This window comes from Callospermophilus lateralis, unplaced genomic scaffold (genome assembly GCF_048772815.1).
Source record: "Callospermophilus lateralis isolate mCalLat2 unplaced genomic scaffold, mCalLat2.hap1 Scaffold_65, whole genome shotgun sequence".
NCBI classification, from domain to species: Eukaryota; Metazoa; Chordata; class Mammalia; order Rodentia; family Sciuridae; genus Callospermophilus; species Callospermophilus lateralis.
In genome coordinates this window covers 2,657,898-2,678,010 of record NW_027514826.1, presented here as the reverse complement: position 1 = coordinate 2,678,010, position 20,113 = coordinate 2,657,898, and the positions used below count along the sequence as shown (strand labels likewise).

Sequence of the window (20,113 nt, the reverse complement as noted above, 5' to 3'; positions counted from 1 at the left end):
TTTTCTTCTGTCCTTTAATAAAGCTTTTACTTTCCACTAACCTTGCCTCAGCATGCTTCTCTGGTGTTATACTTCAACATTGGGGAAGCAAGGACTCATCATCGGTAAACACCGGTAACACCATGGCTTAGAATATAATTGTTAAATGCATCATTATACTTGTCTATTTGTAACACATACTATTTTATTGGTTTGTGTTCAACTTCAAGTCAGAGCCCTGCTGAATAATTCACATTAACTCCCATCATGGCCCAGTTCAGTATATGGTTTAACTTTGCTCAAATTTGCTTTTTTAAGTTGTATATGGACACAATACCTTTATTTTATTTATTTACTTATTTTTTTTGTGGGGCTGAGGATTGAACCCAGTGCCTCAGATGTGCTAGGCAAGCACTTTACCATGGGCTACAACCGCAGCCCTCAGATCTACTTTTTGAAAAACATCAACAGGTACAAGGATAAAGGTGGGTACACAAGTGCAAGAGAGGATGTAGCTAAGCAGAGTGAATTTCAAAAAAAGTCAGGCGAGAAGGAAATGAGAGAAGTCAATATTGGAAGATAGCCATCTTAAGGTACTAAAAGCCTGCACCTACTCACAAAACATCTGACTACCCTTTCAGAAGATATTTCATGGGAAAAAACAAAACAAAACTCTTGAAGCAGACATCAGCCGATGCCCCGCCTTCTGTGAGCCCCACCTACTCATTGTCCTCACTCCCACCTTGAACCAGCCCCCGGCAAGTGACGTCAGAAGTGTGGCCACAGCAACGCTCAGGGGTCGGCCCCAGGCACTGGAAAAGGAAGTGGTAGGGTGGTTTCTTCTTTTGCGCCTACCACAATCTCTCTGGGCTCTCTGAGGGGTGGCTGTCTCCAAGGCTTCCTCGTGCTCTTTTTCTACTTCACTCTACGTGTACTGGCAACGCTGCTCACGCGTTGGAAGTAATGGAAGCACCTCTCAACTTGGTAAGTGGCTCACAGGGTTGTGTCCACGGTGGGTGCCTTTGCCTCAGTCGTCGGGTACAGTCCCCAGAGTTCAGGTAGACCCTTGATGCCAGGGGGCAGTCTTAGCAGTGACAGTCACAGAAGCTGAGGGCCACCCGCAGGCCCTCAGTTTAAAGAGGCTCCAGGAAAGCCGCCTCAGAGTTTGCCCTCCTCTGAGATGGTGGGGAAGCTCCCACTGACTTTGGGCACCCCCTGTTGCAGGGCCCCTGGCGAGGGGCTGCCGCCTCCTGGGGATGCCCTCTCCTCTCCTGCAGTGGGGGAGATGCCTCCAAACGCCAGGTAGCAGCCTCTCTGAAGCCTGGGAGGCACGGAATTTGGCTAGGACAGAAATTGTGTATAATGCTGATTGTAAGTTTCAACACAGGGGGCCCGAGTCTAAGCTCCTTAACTTTGGAGAGGTGGAGTAAAACCCCTAACTCCAGTTTTCTTTTCACCTACTTACTGTATTGGTTCGCGTTCATAAATAGTCTCTCTTCTCCCCGAATAAATTAGGGATAGCTGGGGGAAGAAAACACGACCATTCTGTTTTTAGCTCAGTTTCATCACTTTAGGCGTCATAAAGTATAAAAGCTATTTGTTTTTCTCAGAAAAAGTACTGGTTGTCTAAAGTCTTTTAAGCAATAAGAAACGGTTCTTTCCAGATTGGCCGCTGCATCTGTGAGTTTTCTAATCTAGGAGATATATAGGTATAGGTATAGGTATAGGTATAGATATAGATATAGATATAGATCTATCTATCTATAAAACTTAGAACACCTAAGGTTGCAGACAGGAAGAACTTTTTAGTCATGGGCTTGCAGTTTATTTGTGCTGGTGGAATTGGGAAAAAGGACTATGGAGGAATAATTTCTCACATTGGACTTCTCAACCCTACTGTGTTGGAAGAGCCTTGAACTGGTTCACACTATATAGAGAAGCAATGGAGCCTGGTGGTTTAGGAAAATAGTTTCTGAAGCCAGACTGCTTGGGTAAATTCTGACTTTGTCACTTAATTGATGCCTAACCTGGGGCAAATTACTTGATCTCACTGTTTCAGGTTTTTTGTTAGGGTTAAAGGAGGAAATAAGTGCAAACCACTTAGTACTGTATCTGATACATAGTAGAGTATGAGTTAGCCATTATTATAATGAGACCATAAGCCCATAACTTAAAGTCTCACTTATACAGTTTTGAATTTGGTGAGCTTTAAAGCCTAAGATTCTAACCGGTGGCTGTGGTTCAAAGTCACTGGTATCATCTGAAGTTATTATTCCAACTTAACTTTGGCAGGTTAGCTATTCTGAGAAACTCTTGCAGTTTTATTACTTTGGCCCCTCTCCCATCCCCTCCCCCCTTTGTTTTTACCCTTAGAAACTTTGGACTACATTAGGGAGTTTTTTTAAGCCAGAAAACTGTCTTGTACCTTTCTTGTTTTAAGGTGACATAGTTTGCAATGAAACTTGGGTGACTCAATACTGAATCTTAATAGGGGTATTAGAAATAATCAGCCATTTACAAAGTGCTTCAAAGTTCAAGTGTCCTTGCAAAATGACCACTGGTTCAGTTCCAGTTAGCTTCACTTTATTTGGATACAGCCTGCCGCATAGCCCCAGTCAGCTGCTCTACAGGTGTGTCATGGCTTAGGAGAAGACTGAAACTGGTGATTGTGGTAAAAATAAAGCACAGAGTCAGCAGTTTAGGAAAAATTAGTGGGGGCGTGTGCCGCAGTCTGGCTGGGCACAAATCATGAGCCACTCACAGCTTTGTAGATTCAAACAGCAATTCTTTATTCCTGAACTGTCACCGGCCTCTACGGGGAAATCCATGTTCTCTGCCCAAATCCACCACCACTGGGCTTCTGTCTCCCAAATATATTCTGAATCCCGTGAGAACTCAAGGGGAACTCAGGCAGCAGGATACGCCCTATTCTAAACGGGGAACGCCCTAAACCCGGATTATCCTAAACCGGGAACACCCTAAACACGGATCTGCCCAGGTCCTTGAGCAAGGTCACCTTACATGCAATGTTGCTGCAAAATGTCCTATTTCCATGAGTCCTTCCACTAAAGAAACATGGGGGTACGCTGGCAAAAAAATTGTCATACCTACTTGACTGATGGCTCCCAGCAGGCATGTAACCACTGAGCCACATCCCCAGCCCTTTTTTGTAATTTCATTTAGAGACAGGGTCAATATAAGTTGCTTAGGTCCTTGCTAAGTTGCTGAGGCTAGCTTTGAACTCAAGATCTCCTGCCTCAGCCTCCCCAGCCACTGGTATTACAGGCATGCTTCAGCATGCCAGGCTTGTGTTATCTTTTGAAATAATTATATTTAAAAGATTAGTTCAATTTCATAATCCATAAACTATGTGGCAAGTAGCATGTTTGGCATCTTGAATTCTTAAATCATTTGAGATTTGAAAGATATGATTTATTAGCTAGCTACTTATTGGAAGATAATAGTGGAAGAGAGGTTAATATTTACTTGAAGGGTTTTAAAAGTGAGCCAGGTTCTGTGGCTCATAACTATAATTCCATCAGCTCTGGAGTTGGAGGCGGGAACATCGGCAATTCAAAGCCAGCCTCTGCAATTTAGTAAGGCCCTAAGCAATCTAGCAAGACCTTGTCTCAAAATAAAATAAAAATAATAATAATAATAATAATAATAGCGGGGCATGGTGATGCATGCCTGTAATTCCTGCTGCTGGGTTTGGGAGGTTGAGGCAGGAGGATTGGGAGTTAAAAGCCAGTTAAAAGCTAAACAACTCATTGAGACCTGTCTCTAAATGGAATACAAAATAGGGCTGGGGATGTGGCTCAGTGGTTGAGTGTCCCTGCCTTCCATCCCCAGTACCTCCCAAAAATAAAAAGGATGTGGCTCAGTGGTTAAGTGCCCCTGTGTTCAGTCTCTGGTACCAAACAAAACAAATAATTGTGTTACTAAGTAAAATTGAGAGGCCTCTATCAAAATTTTGCTAAGCACATTCTAGTATTGTCCAAGTTCATTGTATAAGGACTTAGTACAGGATTATTATTACATGGATTTATAATCATGTGTCCTCAGGGATTCTTGGGGTTTAGTAAGAACTTTTTCAAAGTTTTACAGATAAACCTACATTGAGAGAAATTAAGTAATTACTTAGGTATTGACCTAATATATTCTTGGGTACTGAGTAAAATATTGATCAAACTCATGCTTTGGATGCTTTTTTAGCAGTGCTTCTCTATTAATTTTCTCATTTTCATTTCACCTTGGCCCTTATCTATATTGAACTGTAGATCCTATGTCAGCATGTATTGCCTCTGCTGTAGTATTGATTCATTTATGTTAGTTTTACAGTAAGGGCCCTAAGGCATATTTCTCATAATTAAATTTTCTAAGATATGGAAGAATTTGAAATAGTCATTCCAATGTTTAACTAGAACAAGCTGGGAGTGGTGGTGCATAACTGTAATCCAGTAGCTTGGTAGGCTAAGGCAGGAGGATCACACATTTGACACCATCCTTTGCAATTTAGAGATACTGTGTCTCAATGTTTCAGTGACAGAGTTCTCCTGATTCAATCTCCAGTATTTCCAATAAAAGGGAAATAAAGGAAATTTGTACAAATAATGCATCTTTCCCCCAAAAGTTGTTAAAAAGAAAAATAAATTTCACTTCCATTGAAGAAAAAATAGTCTTTCAACTTTGAATATGTTTGTTGCATCTGGTTATTATTATTATTTTTCCCCAAAGGGTTTCCTCTCCTTTTTGTCAATATGGAAAGATTGTAATATAAAACTTCTTAGTGTCTATTTAGGCATTTCTTTTCGTACATTTAATTTTAGTATTGTGAGCTGGTAACATATGTTAAAACTTAATGTGAGATAAATGGTGCAAAGCACATTCCTGTAATCCAAGCAATTTGAGAGGTTGAGGTTTCTTGGGCTAGGCTTGATAATTTAGGGAGACCTTGTCTTAAAATTTTACAAAATTGGGAGAAAGGACTAGTAGAATGTGTTTTAGTTTCCCAGTACTGGAAAAAAAAATTATGTGAGATTATTTCTATTTCTTGGTTTGTTTGCTTCCAGTTTGGGAGATGATGTAAGGTTTTAATTTACATATGACCATTGGTCATGATTTACTCACCTGTGCTGCAAAGGCAGGTCAAAGTGTTTCCTACATGTTTGTCTCTTAAGTGTTTGGAATGTTTCTTGAGTAACTGAGCTTCCCTCCAGAGTAGTCAGTTCTCTCTTTATTTGAGGTAAATGAATCCACTTGCTTTTGAGATTCTAATCCAAGAAAAATAATTATATGATGGTCCAAGGAGGAATTGCCTTGTATTTTCCTGGAGTCTTTGTGACTTTCTTATATTATATGCAGTGAAATTTTTAAGGTAAAGAGGGCTATTTGAATCCATTTGTTGTTGCCCTGAAAATTTTAGGGAAAAGTAACCTTCTATCACAAATGAGGCTGGGCTTAATGGAAATATTCTAGGAAAAGGCAGTGGAGCACTAAAATATTTCCAGCAATTACTAAGTGATGGGATTAGCATTATGTATATTATTTATCTTGTCTTCCTAATAACTATATGAGGTATTTCACATTTTACAGATGAAAACATGGAAATTTAGAGTGGATAGTGTTTGTGAGATTGAAACAACCACTCCTGACTTGAGTATCTTAAATGTAATTTTAGTAGTCTTTTCAATGCTTACTGGTTGTAGACACTACTTGCTAGTTGTTTGTAGTTTACTCTATTGATTAAGAAAGGAAGGGGGAAGTGGATGACTCCCAACAGACAACCCTACTATAAAGTCAGGAGTATGGTATATTTTCCTCTGTGTACTTTTTGGCATTTTGTTTCTTTTCATTTGTCTTTACAGCTCTCCCCTAAATGCACTAATAAATAGAAGGTTATAGAAGATAATACTTTTTTCCTTTGGGTAAGAGTGCAGTGTGGAATGTGTATTTTAAAAGTGGCCTATAGCCAGGTGCACATTCTTGTAAATCCCAGTAACTTGGGATGCTAAGGTAGTAAAATTCTAGGTTCTAGACCAGCCTCAGGAAATTTTGAGACCCTGTCTCAAAATTTAAAAAAATAGTGAAAAGAGTTGAGGCTGTAGCTCAGTGGTAAAGTGCTCCTGGGTCCAATCCTCAGTTCCGAAAACAAAGCCGGTAGAGGTAGAAAGAAAATATTTGTTAGTGACATCAGCCACTTAGTAACAGGTTATATTTGCTAGGTTTTGTTGGTTGCAAATGAGGAAAACCCATTTGAAATCAGCTTAAGCAAAAAGAGATGATTTATTGGACTCTAAACAAAGGAGCAGGAAAAGCAGGGGTATAGTATACATGTGTCTAAGAACATAGGGAGCCTCAGATTCAGACAGGAGTCTCTGACTCTTTAGGCTGACTGTTTCACTTCTCTTTACAGAACTGTTTCTACCTGTGTTTCCAAGTTTCTGAATGTCACATTATTTACAACCTCTTGAGACATTATTAACTTAGTATCTGATTCTAAGATTGAAATTTGGGGGCTGGGGATGTAGCTCAGTTTGTAGAGTGCTTGCCTCTCGTGCACAAGGCCTGGAGTTCAATCTCTAGCACCACATAAAACAAACAAAAATACCCAACAAAAATCTGGAAGGGATTCTTTATGTGTCTAATGGACAAGGCATTATGATTATTGTAAGATAGGACTCATGGATTATAAAATTTTCATAATTTTTACTTTGAAATAACAGAAATTTATACATGAACTACTTTTCTTTTTCTTTTTCTTTTCTTTTCTTTTCTTTTTTTTTTTTTGAGATTGGGCCTTTCTACATTGCTGAGACTTGGATTACAGTTCTGCCTCAACTGGGATTACAGGTTTTCATCATCACACCATAGCTACTGTTAATGACTTGATTCTATTAAGAACAGTATTTAAGGAGATCAGTTTTAAAATGGGAAATCTTTAATGATTTTTTTAAAAATAAGAAAATTACTACCAAAATAGGTTTCCTGAAGTATCTTTAATTATTAAAATATGTACTTTAGTGTAGTCTGTTATCACTTTTTGAGGAGGGGGTACATGGGATTAAACCCAGTGGTGTTTTCCATGGAGCCGCATCTCCTTGGTCTTTTTAAAATATTTTATTTAGAAAGAGGATTTCCCTGAGTTTCTTTGGGCCTCGCTAAATTGCTGAGGCTGACTTTGAACTCAGATCCTCCTGCCTCAGCCTCCTGCATTGTTGAGATTACACATGTGCACCACATTACCCAGAGGTTTTTATTTTTTATTTTTATTTTTTAATTTTGATTACTGGGGATTAACTCCGGGGAACTCAGCCTCTGAGCCACATCCCCAGCCCTGTTTTGTAATTTATTTAGAGACAGGGTCTCACTGATATACTGAGTGCCTTACCATTGCTGAGGCTGGCTCTGAATTTGTGATCCTCCTTTTTCAGCCTCCCTAACCTCTGGGATTATAGGCATGTGCCACCATGTCTGGCTTATTTTTTAACGCCCCCCCCCCCCCGGCCCCAGTTTTGAAACAGGATTCTCTTAAATTGCTTAGGGCCTCTCTAAATTTTGGAGGCTGATACTAAACTTGTGCCCCTCCTGCCTCAGCCTGCCAAGTCACTGGGATTACAGGTGTGTCCCACTGTTCATTGTCAACCTCTTGGTGATAAAAAAAAAAAACATTCCAATTTTATTGTCTATCATGGTACTTAGTATAAAAAACCACTTAGGGTGTGCTAATTAGTTTAATTTTCACAATAACACTCATTTTATAGATAAGAAAATTGAAACAGATAGTTAAAGCCAAGTTCATGTGTTTATACAAGTGTTCAAGCTGGAACCTCAGCTCTACCCTGTCGGCACTTGGTAGATGTTTAATAAGAATTTAATAGTAACTATACTTTAAAAAAAGGAATTTGCTGTGGTTTGAAATAACCTAAATTGATGAGTGTGTTTATTAGAAAGTGTTATATCTGAGTCTATATTGAGAGGAAAATCCTGAATGGGCAGAGTTGGAGATTAGATTTTTCCATGGGGAAGTTTTAGGGAAGATGGGAGAGCTAAGAAGTCCTGACTTCACCTATTGGGAACTTTTTGTTCTTGTTCAGAAATTCAAGTAACCATTTATTTTGTCATCAGAGCTTGAAGTTTAATTATGGAGGCAAACAAATACCCATAGCACAAGGTGGAAAGTGATTGGAGTCCCCAAAGGCACAAAGATTATAGAGACAGTACTAGAGTGCAGTAATTTCAAATACCATCTTGTTTTTGCCTCTTAAAATGTGTCTGTGATCCAGCAGCTATAAAACTAGCTATATACCTCTGTAAAATCTTAAGCCTTATTCCAAACCTAATGACCCAGAATTTACATCTTCACCTAGTTCTCATGATTTGAATTCCATTTAAAACTTCAGGACCATGGGTCTAGTCCAAATTCATCATTTTATAGGTCAGCAAATGGGCCCTGAGGGTTGGAATAAATTAACTTTTTCAGTGGGAGAGCAATAATTTGATACCAGAGTCCCTGATTCTTGGTAGGGGTAGGTCTACACTGTGCCACTCCTTGTTATGATGGTCTGTGGAAATTCAAGGAAAAGCCTTAACAATAATATCAGAATATATTCATTAGAAAAATAATGTTATTCATAACTTCTTGTATCTACTACTTTTTTTCATTATGTATATTCTCTTTCCCCAGAGTTTGTCATTTCTAGGTACCTGAAAACATTTATGTGTTTTGAACATTTTTTGCTTAGTCTGACTCTGTGGTTAAAATTCATACAATAGCCAGACATGATGGCACATGCCTATAATCTCAGTAATTTAGGAGGCATAGACCAGAGGATTACAACTTACTGAGGCCCTAAAACAAATTAGCAAGGCCCTAACATAGAACTTTAAAAGGACTGGGGGATGTGGCTCAGAGGTAAAGTGCTCCTAGGTTTGATCCCTAGTACCATGAAAATATATAGATAAAAAGAAGGCCAGTATTGCTTATTTAATCTGTTTACCTTTAAATGTAGGGATCCTTAAGTCATTTGCTTATAGAATTTTGTAGTTACCCTTTGTTCTTTTGGTGAGTTGTATCTGATTTTAAAAAAATCATTTTAATACTACATATTGGTATCATAATGCCTCAAGTGCAAACATTTTTTTCTTTAATTTTTAAAATGGTACCAGGAATTGAACCCAGTGGTGCTTTAGCACTGAACTACATCCCCAGTTCTTTTTATTTTATTTTTTTTGAAATAGCATCTCATTAAGTTTCTGAGGCTGACCTTGAGCTTGTTATTCTCCTGCCTCAGCCTCCTGAGGAGCTAGGATTATAGCCAAATACCACCATGCCCAGTACAGATTTCTCATTTCTGAGACAAATAGCAGCTTTATGTTGAAATGGAAGAATGAACTGATAATAATAAAAGTTAAATTTTACCATATGATAAGTGGTTCTCTGATAATAGCTTTTTATAATTATTATTTTTTATTTGTATATGACAACAGAACGCATTATAGTTTTTGTTACATATATAGAGCACAATTTTTCATATCTCTGGCTGTATACAAAGTATATTCACATCAGTTTGTGTCTTCATACATGTACTTTGGATAATAATGACCATCACATTCCACCATCATTTGTAACCCCATGTCCCCTCCCTTCCCCTCCAACCCCTCTGCCCTATCTAGAGTTTGTCTATTCATTCCATGCTCACTCTCCCTACCCTAAGACTAATGGAATTGTCTATGAAATAACTCTTATTTTGAAAGAAGTTTGAAAAATTAAAAAAAAAAAACATTTTGAGTAACATACTATAATTGTGACTCTTTCTAGTTAACTTCTGGAGTTGAAGAATGTGGGTCATTGAAGTGCCTCATGTTAACTGGGAGAGGGTTTATTTAGATGCAGTAGTTTTAGGTTCGATCTACTCTTTTCAGATCCTGATATAGATACAGCTGTAATGATGACTTGAGGTGTGACAACAAATAATATCATTTATCTTGTTAAAAGGTTGGTTTGTTTTGGGGGCAGTTGCTAGTGATAGAACCCAAAGCCTTACAGTAAGTAGGTATTCCAACTCAAACTCTATTGTTGTTTTCTAAAGTCATGTTTTGTACTTAATAGTAATTTATAGATGTTTGTCTTCTAGGCTTATCAGCAGAGCAGACGAGCAGACCGTTTATTAGCTGCAGGGAAATATGAAGAGGCTATTTCTTGTCACAAGAAGGCTGTGGGTAAGTTGTCTTTTTAAGAAATATTGATTGTAAAAATGAGAGCAATTTGTTTTTCCCAGTATCTCTGACCACTTTATTTAGAATGGAAATCACAACAGTAGTGTTTGTTGTCCTGCATATGCATGTTAGATCATTCTGCTGATCACCCAGAAAATTAGCTTAAGAGTATTTTTCAAATATGATGCATTTCCCAGCTTCTCCTAAACCAGTCTTCTGTCTGAAACATGAAGATGGCATAAATGGCACCTTGGTATATAGTTCTTATACACAGCTGTATTCCTAAAGACTTATGAGCCAATTCCAAGAAGTCTGCCAATTCATAGTAAATATTGTTTAAAGGAGTCTGAATTTCAAATACTTGACATTTGTGCTGCAAGATGGGCACATGGCAGGTACCACATAAAGCTGTATATTTTATGGTGAGTTTTATGGGGGTTTTATACAATATTAACTCTTGTGAATTCAGTATTGTTAAATATTTCCTAAACTATATTTTGTTATCCATTGAATTATTAAATTTTAGTCATTACAAAAGCAACATATTGTTTAACTATTTAAGTCATGTTACTTATGAGTTCCATAAGCACACATCCATAATCCCAGCAATTTGGTAGATTGAGGGCCAGCCTCAGCAACATGGTAAGGCCCTAAGCAACTTCAACCCTGTCTCAAAATAAAAATTAAGAAAGCACTGGGGATGTAGCTCAGTGGTTGAGATGCTTCTGGGTTTACTTCCCAGTACCAAAACAACAACAACAAAACCAAAGATTCCAGCTAACTGAATAAATAAAGTGAAAAGACTTGCATTCATCTTAATCTGATATTTGAATAATTGAAACTGCTTTAGGGCTTCAAATATCACCCTGACCTGGCCTAAATTCTGTGACATTCTTAGGTTAGAAAAGATGATAGCTTGTTAAATCATTAGCTTTAAATCATGGAGATAGAACTTAATGTGATTAGTAAATCCAATTGGGCTGATTTGGAGTTTAGACTTGGTTTTATGGCCTAGGGGTAGCACACTCCTCTGGCATGTGTGATGTACTGGGTTCGATCCTTGGCACCACATTAAAATAAACAAGTAAAATAAAGGTATTGTGTCCAACTAAAATTAAAATATATATATATTTAAAAAATAGCCATGTATTAGAGTTGCAACATTGATGTGTTGGAATGAGCTCATTGTATTCTAAATTGACTTATTCACAATAGGTTTTTTTTGTTTATTTTGATACCTGGGATTGAAGTTGCCTATGAACTACTGAGCCACATCCCATCCCTTTTCATAGTTTTAGCCAGAGTCTCCCTGAGTTGCTTAGGGCCTCACTAAGTTGCTGGGGCTGGCTTTGAACTTGTGAGCCTCCTGCCTCAGCCTCCCCAGTCTCTGGGATTATAGGCGTGCACTACTTGTTCTTGTAGTAGGTTCTTCAGATTTTCTTAGTTCCTGTCCCCATCATTTCTTAATATCTACTTTAAATATTTGCTTTGTTTCCTATTTGGAGGAAGCAATTTAATCTGAATTGTTAGTTTTCTTTTTTCCTGAGATGCCTATTCTTTTACCAAATTTCCCTTGGTGAGCATTTGTTCCTGTTTTGAATTTGTGGAGGAAATCTATTATTCTATTATGATGCAATCAGATTGAAAGTTTTTTTTTTATCCTTCTAAAATAACCTTTAAAAATTCCAAATAAAAAACAGGCATGTGTGGGCTGGAATGTGGCTCGAGTGGTAGTGCGCTCACCTGGCGTGCTTGCGTCCCGGGTTCGATCCTCAGCACCACATACAAACAAAGATGTTGTGTCTGTCAAATACTAAAAAATAAATATTAAAAAAATTCTCTCTCTCTCTCTCTTTCTTACTCTCTCTAAAAAAAAAAAAAAAACAGGCATGTGGCACATGCTTGTAATCCCAGTGACTTGGGTGGCTTACTCGAGGATTGCAAATTCTAATCCGGCCTCAGCAACTGAGGAAGGCCCTAGGTAAATTAGCAAGGCCCTGTATCAAAATTAAAAATTAAAATGCTGGGGATGTGGCTCAATGGTTAAGTGCCCCAGATTTCAATATCTTATACCCCATGTGACCCCTGCCCCAACTCCCAGTTGTGAGATTTATTTATTTATTTTTTATTTTTTTATTACTTAGGACTTAACCTAGGGGCACTTCATCACTTGGTTACATCCTTAGCCATTGTTTAAATTGAAACAGGGTTTCACAGAGTTTCTTAGGGCCTTATACTAAATTGCTGAGGCTAACTCTGATCTCCTGATTCTTCTGCCTCAGCCTCCCTAGCTGGTGGAATTATAGGTATGCACTACTGCATTATACTGTTTTAAGGCTCTACAAAGGGAGGCATTTCTTGAGTTTTGCAAAAGCTATTCTATTTGATAAGAAAGTAGATAAAACAGCTTATGCTGAGGCATACTGCTGTAATTCCAGCAGCTCATAAGGCTGAGATAGGAGGATTGTGAGTTCAAAGTCAGCCTCAGCAAAAGTGAGGCCCTAAGCAACTTAGCAAGGTCTTTTCTCTAAATAAAATAAAAAATAAGAGCTGGGGATGTGATTCAGTAGTTAAGTGCCCTTTGGTTTGAAACCTGGTACCAAAAAAAAAAAAAGGAGTGGGTAAAGCAAAGTGTAGTTCGGACAAGGAGAAAAAATTTATGCAGGTAGGTGGTAATAACTAAGAAAATTCATCCACAATGTATCTGAACAGTTGCAGAGCAGATAGAACATCTCAATAAATTTAAATGATAATGAAGAAAAATACACAAGCTATGCAAAATTAATACAGGAACAAAGTGAAGAAAAATGTAAATCTGGCATGTAAGGCTGGATCAAAACTATAATCACCTAGTTTTCTTTGGACAAGAACGTCTAATTAATTTGCTTCTTAGGAATGGTAGAACCTAGCAGACACTTCTAAGCATGAAATCAGAAAATCATTAAAATACAAATAAAGATCAGGCAACAAAATATAAGAAATAGATCCACTATTAATGTTATTTATATCCCATCTTGTTCAAAAACATATTTAAAATGTCTCACAGAGAAACAAAATGAAATACAGAATGTAAGTAAAAATAAGTAAATGAAGAAATCCATAGCAGCACAAAATGGAAAACAGATTGATATTATAAACCTCAAAATGTACCATGAGTTTGAATATTTATAGAACTTATGATTAGTTCTTTGTGTTGTTTTTGACATTGTCAAAATTCCTGAGAAAATCAATGTAGAAGGAGAAAAAGTGAATTTTTTTAACAATTTCAGAGGTTTCAGTCCATGGTCATTCAGACCCATCATTTTTTTGTGTCACGTGTCTTGGGTGGCTGAGTTGAGGATTGCAAATTCAAATCTAGCCTCAGCAACTGAGGAAGGCCCTAGGTAAACTAACAAGGCCCTGTATCAAAATTAATGGTAGGGAGTGTGTAGTGAAGAAAACTGCTCATCTCATGGCCTTGAGAAGCAGAGGGAGAGGAAGAAGATGGGGCCAGTATCCCCTTCATGGTCATGCCTTCCATGGCCTAACTTCCTTCTGTTACACATCCCCTTCCACAGAGTTTGTTACCTCCCTCCCCATAATGCTATCAGTTGGGGATCAAACTGTCAACACATGAGCCTTCAAGGGGGCATTCAAGTTCTAAACCATAACATTCTGCTGCTGGCCCCAGAAACTTATGTCCATCTTGTGAAACAAAATGCATTTATTCTATCTTAAAGAGTCTCCAAAGTCTTAACAGTTCCTTTATTACTCAAATGTCCAAATCCGAAGTCTACTCTGAGACTCAAGGCAAACTTGGTTTTGAGCCATTGGAATATTTACAAGTTATATACTTGTAACATTCAGTGGCATAGAATAAACATTCCCATTCCAAATGTGAGGAATAGGACTGCAGAAAGAAGAAAGGGATTTGACCAAATCAAGATGGAAACCCAGCAGGGCAAATACTGAGTTCTGTAGCTTCGTGTGCTGCTTTTGGGACACAGTGAAATGATGTGAACTCCAAAGGGTTTAGGCAGTCCTGTTTCTGGATTTGCCAACTGTAGTGCATGTGGCCACTCACTTTGGCTGGCTCTACTCTCTGCCTGTTACTTCCCTTGGCAACCATTCTACATTCCTGGCATCTCTGACTTACTGGGGTCTCCATTGCATCTTTAGCTTCACTCTCACAGCTTCACACATTGCCTTCTCAGGGGCTACTTGGCAGGGGCTTTGACTGCCATATGCTGGTTGAAGTTTTGATGGGATTCCCCCAGGATCCCATGTAATAACTCCTGTATTCTTCATTTTAGCAAAAGCACCATTGTATGGATGACAAATCTGCTACCAGCTGGAGCAGTAAAAGACCTGCTTCAACAACAGCTATGGCAGAGTCTGATTCCTTTGAAAGATGAACACAAGGAAAACAATTCCCTGGTTCTGTGGGTGTAGGGCTCCCCTGGGCTCTCTTATCAAATAAAAGTCTTTGAGTCTATGATGGGCCTTGCTGATTCCTGAGGTGCAAAGTCCTTAGCTTCTTTTTAATGGCATTGATCTCTTTAGCACTGGTACCTTACTTGGCCACAACTTTAAAAGTTCTACTTTTCTGTCTAAACTAAAGTTTTTCAAATCTTTCTTTTCTCTTTTTTGTTCCCATTCTCAATGGTATATTAATTGAAAGCTAAACACAGACCACTGCCTTGAAATTTCCTCCACCAAGTTAATTAGTCCATCGCTTTCAAATTCAGCCTTACAGAATCTTGATATACATAAAATGAATACTAGTTCTTTTTCAGAATGTAACATGAATGGCCTCTAGTCCAGTTCTCAATAGGGTCCTTATTTCTGTTTGAAACCTCATGAGCTTGGCCTTTAGTTTACACATTCTTATCAGCATTCTGGTCTTCTGAGTTCCCACCAGAATTGCACTTTAAGCTGTTTACAACATTACAAGCTTTCTGTAGTCAACATCTCTAAGCCATGACACCTCCTCCATCTCAATTTAAAAGATTTCTCAGCCACTATCAGGTATAGTGATAGCAAAGAATTTGCTGCTTTTTGTTACCAATTTTCTGTTGTAGATTTTCATAACTGAGATTCAACTTGAAAGGAGGAAAGGTTTCATGTGTTCATGGTTTCAGTTCATGTTTTATTAGCCCTGTTGTTTTGGGTCCTGTGGCAAGGTAGAACATCATGGTTAAATATGTGGTAGAGCAAAGCTGCTCACTTCATGGTTATGGAAAGCAGAGAGGGAAAGGGGATGGGGACACATATGCCTTTCATGTTAAACCCTGAGTCACCCAATTTCCTTTAACTAAGCCCGACCCCTTACAGATTCCAATACCTTCCCATGATGCCAGGAGCTGGGGAACAAACCTTCAACACTTGCGCTTGCTTCCTGGGGCATTTAAGATTCAAACCATAGCAGACTCTTAGCAATCTTCCAAAAGAGGAAAAGTAAGAATTTACTTCAAAGTAAGTCACCCAGAGTTTGATCCTGAGATTAGAGGGTTGTGGTTATTATTGTTTTTGGTACCTGGGATTGAACTCGGGGTACTTAACCACTGAGCAACATCCCTAGCCCTTTTTTTATTTTTAGAGACAGTGCCTTGCTAAGTTGATAAAGTTGGCTGTGGACTTCAGATCCTCCTGCATCAGCTTCCAGAGCTGCTGGTATTATAGGTGCTTGTCATTGCACCTGGTCTGAAAGGTTTTTTAGGGTAGATGGGGCAAATATCCATGGAACATACATCTTAGTTTAAGCAAAGGTTTATTGACAGAGACTATCTACTAGACTGCCCTTCTGTAAGGTGCTGCAGCCTGCTGGAGAAAAATGTCTTTTAAATATATAGTCAGGTACAAGGGAGTAGTTAAAAAACACTGTGATTGTTATTTGGTACCATTGCTATAGTTTTGGTAGTTAGGGAGTCTTTGGGGGTGGGCCTAAAAGGAAGGTCATGCTTCATTGCCAGGTGCTAATTTTCAAAATGGGAGTTATTTTGGACTAAGTACCTAACAGGTTCTTGTTAATTTTTTTTAAGTACTGGGAATTGAACCCAGCCAGGCATGCTTTACCACTGAGCAATATCTCCAGCTATTTTTATATTTTTTGGGACAAAGTCTAAGTTGTCTAGGCTTGGCTCAGACTTCCAATCCTCCTGCCTCAGCCTTCTGAGTTGCTGGGATTACAGGTATATACTACTATACCTGCCTGGTTCTTATTACTTTTTAATCCTTCCTTAACATTATTTTTCAAATGAAATCATCTTCAGTTCTTTAATTGTAAAATCTGTAGGGTTTCTGTTTTTGTTTGATGGTGGGGATCAAATGTAGGTCTCCACATGCTTGGCAAGTATTCTACCACTCAGCCACATCTCCAGCCCTTCCATAGGGATTTTAAAGCATAGAACCTGCCAGTTAAGTTATCGAATGCCTGTAATCCCAAAGACTGGGGAAGCTGAGGCAGGGGGATCACAAGTTCCAGGCCAATCACAGAAATTTAGCAAGACTCTATCTCAAAGTATAAAGGGCTATGGATGTAGCTCAGTGGAAGAGCTTTAACCCTTATTTAGTCACTGGGATCATTCACCAGTATTGAAGCAAAAAAAAAAAAATCCCTCCAAAACCTAATCATAGCATTACTGCTTGTAAGATCATTTTTTTCTGTATGAGAAGTATTAAAACTTCTTTTACCCAGTAATTATAGGATGATACTCATATATTAATGTTCCTCTTTCTTTGGCCAGCATATCTTTCTGATGCTATGAAGCTGACCAAGTCTGAGCAGGTAAGACATGTTCTTAAGGTTTACAGAAAAATTTTAAAAAGATTTTTTAATGGAGACTTGAATTGTGTGTAAAAAAAGCATTTTACCCCTTTTTAAGTTCTTTAATTGTAAAATTTGCAGGGTTTCTGTTTTTGTTTGATGGTGGGGGATCAAATGTAGGTCTTTAAGTGCTATATTATAAATGTGTAAAATGTGAAAACTAAGTGAACTGTTGATATAATGGCATACAGAAACAACCTTCTCCCCCAGCTTCATTCCTGCTCTTTTAGACATGCTGAAACTTGCATCCTGTTAGTAGCTCATATTTGAACATCGTTGGGCTGTTTATTTTAGTGCCTGGTATTGAACCCAGGGGAGCTTAACCACTAAGCCATATCCCAAGCTTTTTAAATTTTTTTTATTTAGAGACCGGGTCTTGCTAAGTTGTTGAGGCCTCCCTAAGTTGCTGTGGCTCGCTTTGAAACTGTGGTCCTCCTGCCTCAGGTTCCTGAGCTCCTGGGATTGCAGGTGTGCACCACCATGACTGGATTCAATTGGATAAATCTGCTTGTTGAAGATTTTTTAAATATGAAGTCTCCCATTTGTCTGTTCTTGAATTCTTAGACAATTCTTTCTTTATTTTTGACTTCTTTCCTCCCTCTACTGGTGATTGAACCTAGGGGTTGCTCTACCTGTGGACCACATCTTTCCAGCCCTTTTTGTTTATTTTTTTTTTTTTTTGTGACCAGGGTCTGGTTAATTTTCCCAAGTTTGCTTTGAACTTTTGATCTTTCTAAGCCTCCCAAATGGTTGGAGTTACAGGCTTCTTGTACCACTATGCGCCCTGCCTTATGTTAAAAAGTTCTTAACTTCAAAATTTGTTTCACCAGTGACTTTATTTCTTATGCTAGGGGAAGGCTTGTTGAGGTTTAAAAAATACCTTTATCTAAATATCTTTTTTTTAACAGGGGTCTGAGTTGAATTCAGGGCCTTATACATGCTAGACAGGTGCTCTACCATTGAGCTACATCACCAGCCCTATTTTAAATTTTGAGACAGGGTCTTGGTAAGTTCCCCAGGCTAGCCTTGAATTTGTGATTCTCCTGCCTTAGCCTCCTAAGTAGCAGGGGTTATAAACATGTGCCACCCAACCTGGCTTCTGATTTCTTGATTGTAAAATTTCAGGTACCTAGGAAGTACTTAGTACATATATATCTAATTGAAATAAGGAGATAATTTCTGAGAGGGATATCAGTGGCATTGAAAACCCACTTACTTCTTAACACTGAATCATAGGATATTTTAACTTTGTGTTTTTGATACTATAGAACCTGCTATTGGTATCTGCCTGCATTGAGCTTTCTAAATCTCTCTTAACAGGAAGACTTTTCATTTTGGTTACTATAGAACTGAGTTCTAAAGAGAAAGAATTTCTCCAATTCTAAGATGATTACAAATGGCATGGCATTGCAGATGGAGGAAGTGTAAGGCACAGTCAGAAAAAGTCTGAATTATTGAGATTAGGACTTCAATTTAATGAATGGTGCTTTCACTTAAGTAAAAAAAAATACACCATTCTCTAATTTATATTATTTTGATATTGTTATTGAATCTTTATTAAATCACAAACAGTATAAAAATTTTAAGTGTTAAGTCAGAAAGGCTCTTGGAATAGCATATATTAACAGTAAAAAGACTTCCAATATTTAACTCTGCAAATTGTAATTTTCCTTTTGTGAAATAGGCTCATTTATCACTGGAATTAAAAAGGGATAGCCACATAAAACAGTCCCTCCTCATCCAGGAGAAGTGGAAAAGGGCAAAGTGTGAAGAACGATCAAAAGCTCAGAACACAGACAAGGATGTAGCTACCCAACTTCAGGCATCTCACACACCCTCTGCTGAGGATGCAGAGGGTCAGCGTCCCCTTCTTTCTCAGAACTACAGCCCTTGTACAGAAAAACACCTTTCTGAGATTCATGGAATCTTTGACAGGAATTCAGAAACACTATTATTTTTACTTCAGCAAAAGAGTGAGCCAACACAACCATGTATTGGAAGCAAAGCCCCGAAGGATGATAAAACAATTATTGAGAAGCAGGCAACCAAAATTGCAGATTTGAAAAGGCATGTGGAGTTCCTTGTGGCTGAGAATGAAAGATTAAGGAAAGAAAATAAAGCACTAAAAGCTGAAAAAGCAAGACTTGTACAAGGTCCAGTAGATAAGGAGCTGGATGTGGATGCTGATTCTATAGAAAAGTCAGCGTTATAGAGCTTGCCACTACATTCGGACACTGCTACACCTTCTTCAACCTGGCACAAATTTGCAGCAAATATTGGGAAAGCCAAGGATATTCCAATACCCAATCTTCCTCCCTTGGATTTTCCATCTCCACAACTTCCACTTATGGATCTGTCTAAGGATTTTCTGAAAGGACTGATGAATAATTGAAATGGAAGGCTTTTGGAGAGATCAGAAGAAATACAGCAACACAGTTAATCCAGAAAAGAAGGAACAATAAAAAAGGGAAAACCACATACAAGAGTAATTCCAGATGTGATTTACCATCTGGCTGATTGGCAGGAGCAGCATTGCCAGGATGTGAGAATCAGTCACTATGAAATATATTGAGTAGCTGATCTACCCACTAGAGCTAATGGTTCCCACCTTACAGACAGTAAACTCTTGGAGATTCACTTTCTCCCGATGCAAACCAAATGGCTACCTAGAATAATTTTCTCAATCACCAATTATTTCTCTTCAGGGTTAAAATGTATAAAAGTGTGTTATGTATAATTAATCTATAATGCCATAAATGATAATGTAAAACCTAAATAATATGGTGGCCTGAGGGCCTGCCATATATTTGAAACATGCTTTCTATCATGCATTGACTGTATGCATTTTGTTATGCACATTTTGTTTGTTTAAGTAAGGTGTATAGGATACACACTTTTCTAGATGAAACTAATACCCACATTTTGCACTAATAACATAATGCTGACCTCAAGACTATCAGGAGAAATATTTAAATTTCCATTTTATGAAGAAAGGAACCAAATTATTCGTTACGCTTTTTTTAAAAAAATTACCAGTTTACATAATTAATCAGGGTGCATTTTAAGTTCTAACTTTGTTATATAATTCATCATTAAAAATACTAAGGAATG

The 20,113-nt window shown here is 38.1% G+C and overlaps 1 pseudogene; it reads left to right on the top strand.

Moving 5' to 3' along the window:
- Positions 1-939: 939 nt before the first annotated feature.
- LOC143640826 (nuclear receptor-binding factor 2-like) lies at positions 940-19,394 on the top strand (annotated as a pseudogene).
- The last annotated feature ends 719 nt before the right edge of the window (positions 19,395-20,113 follow it).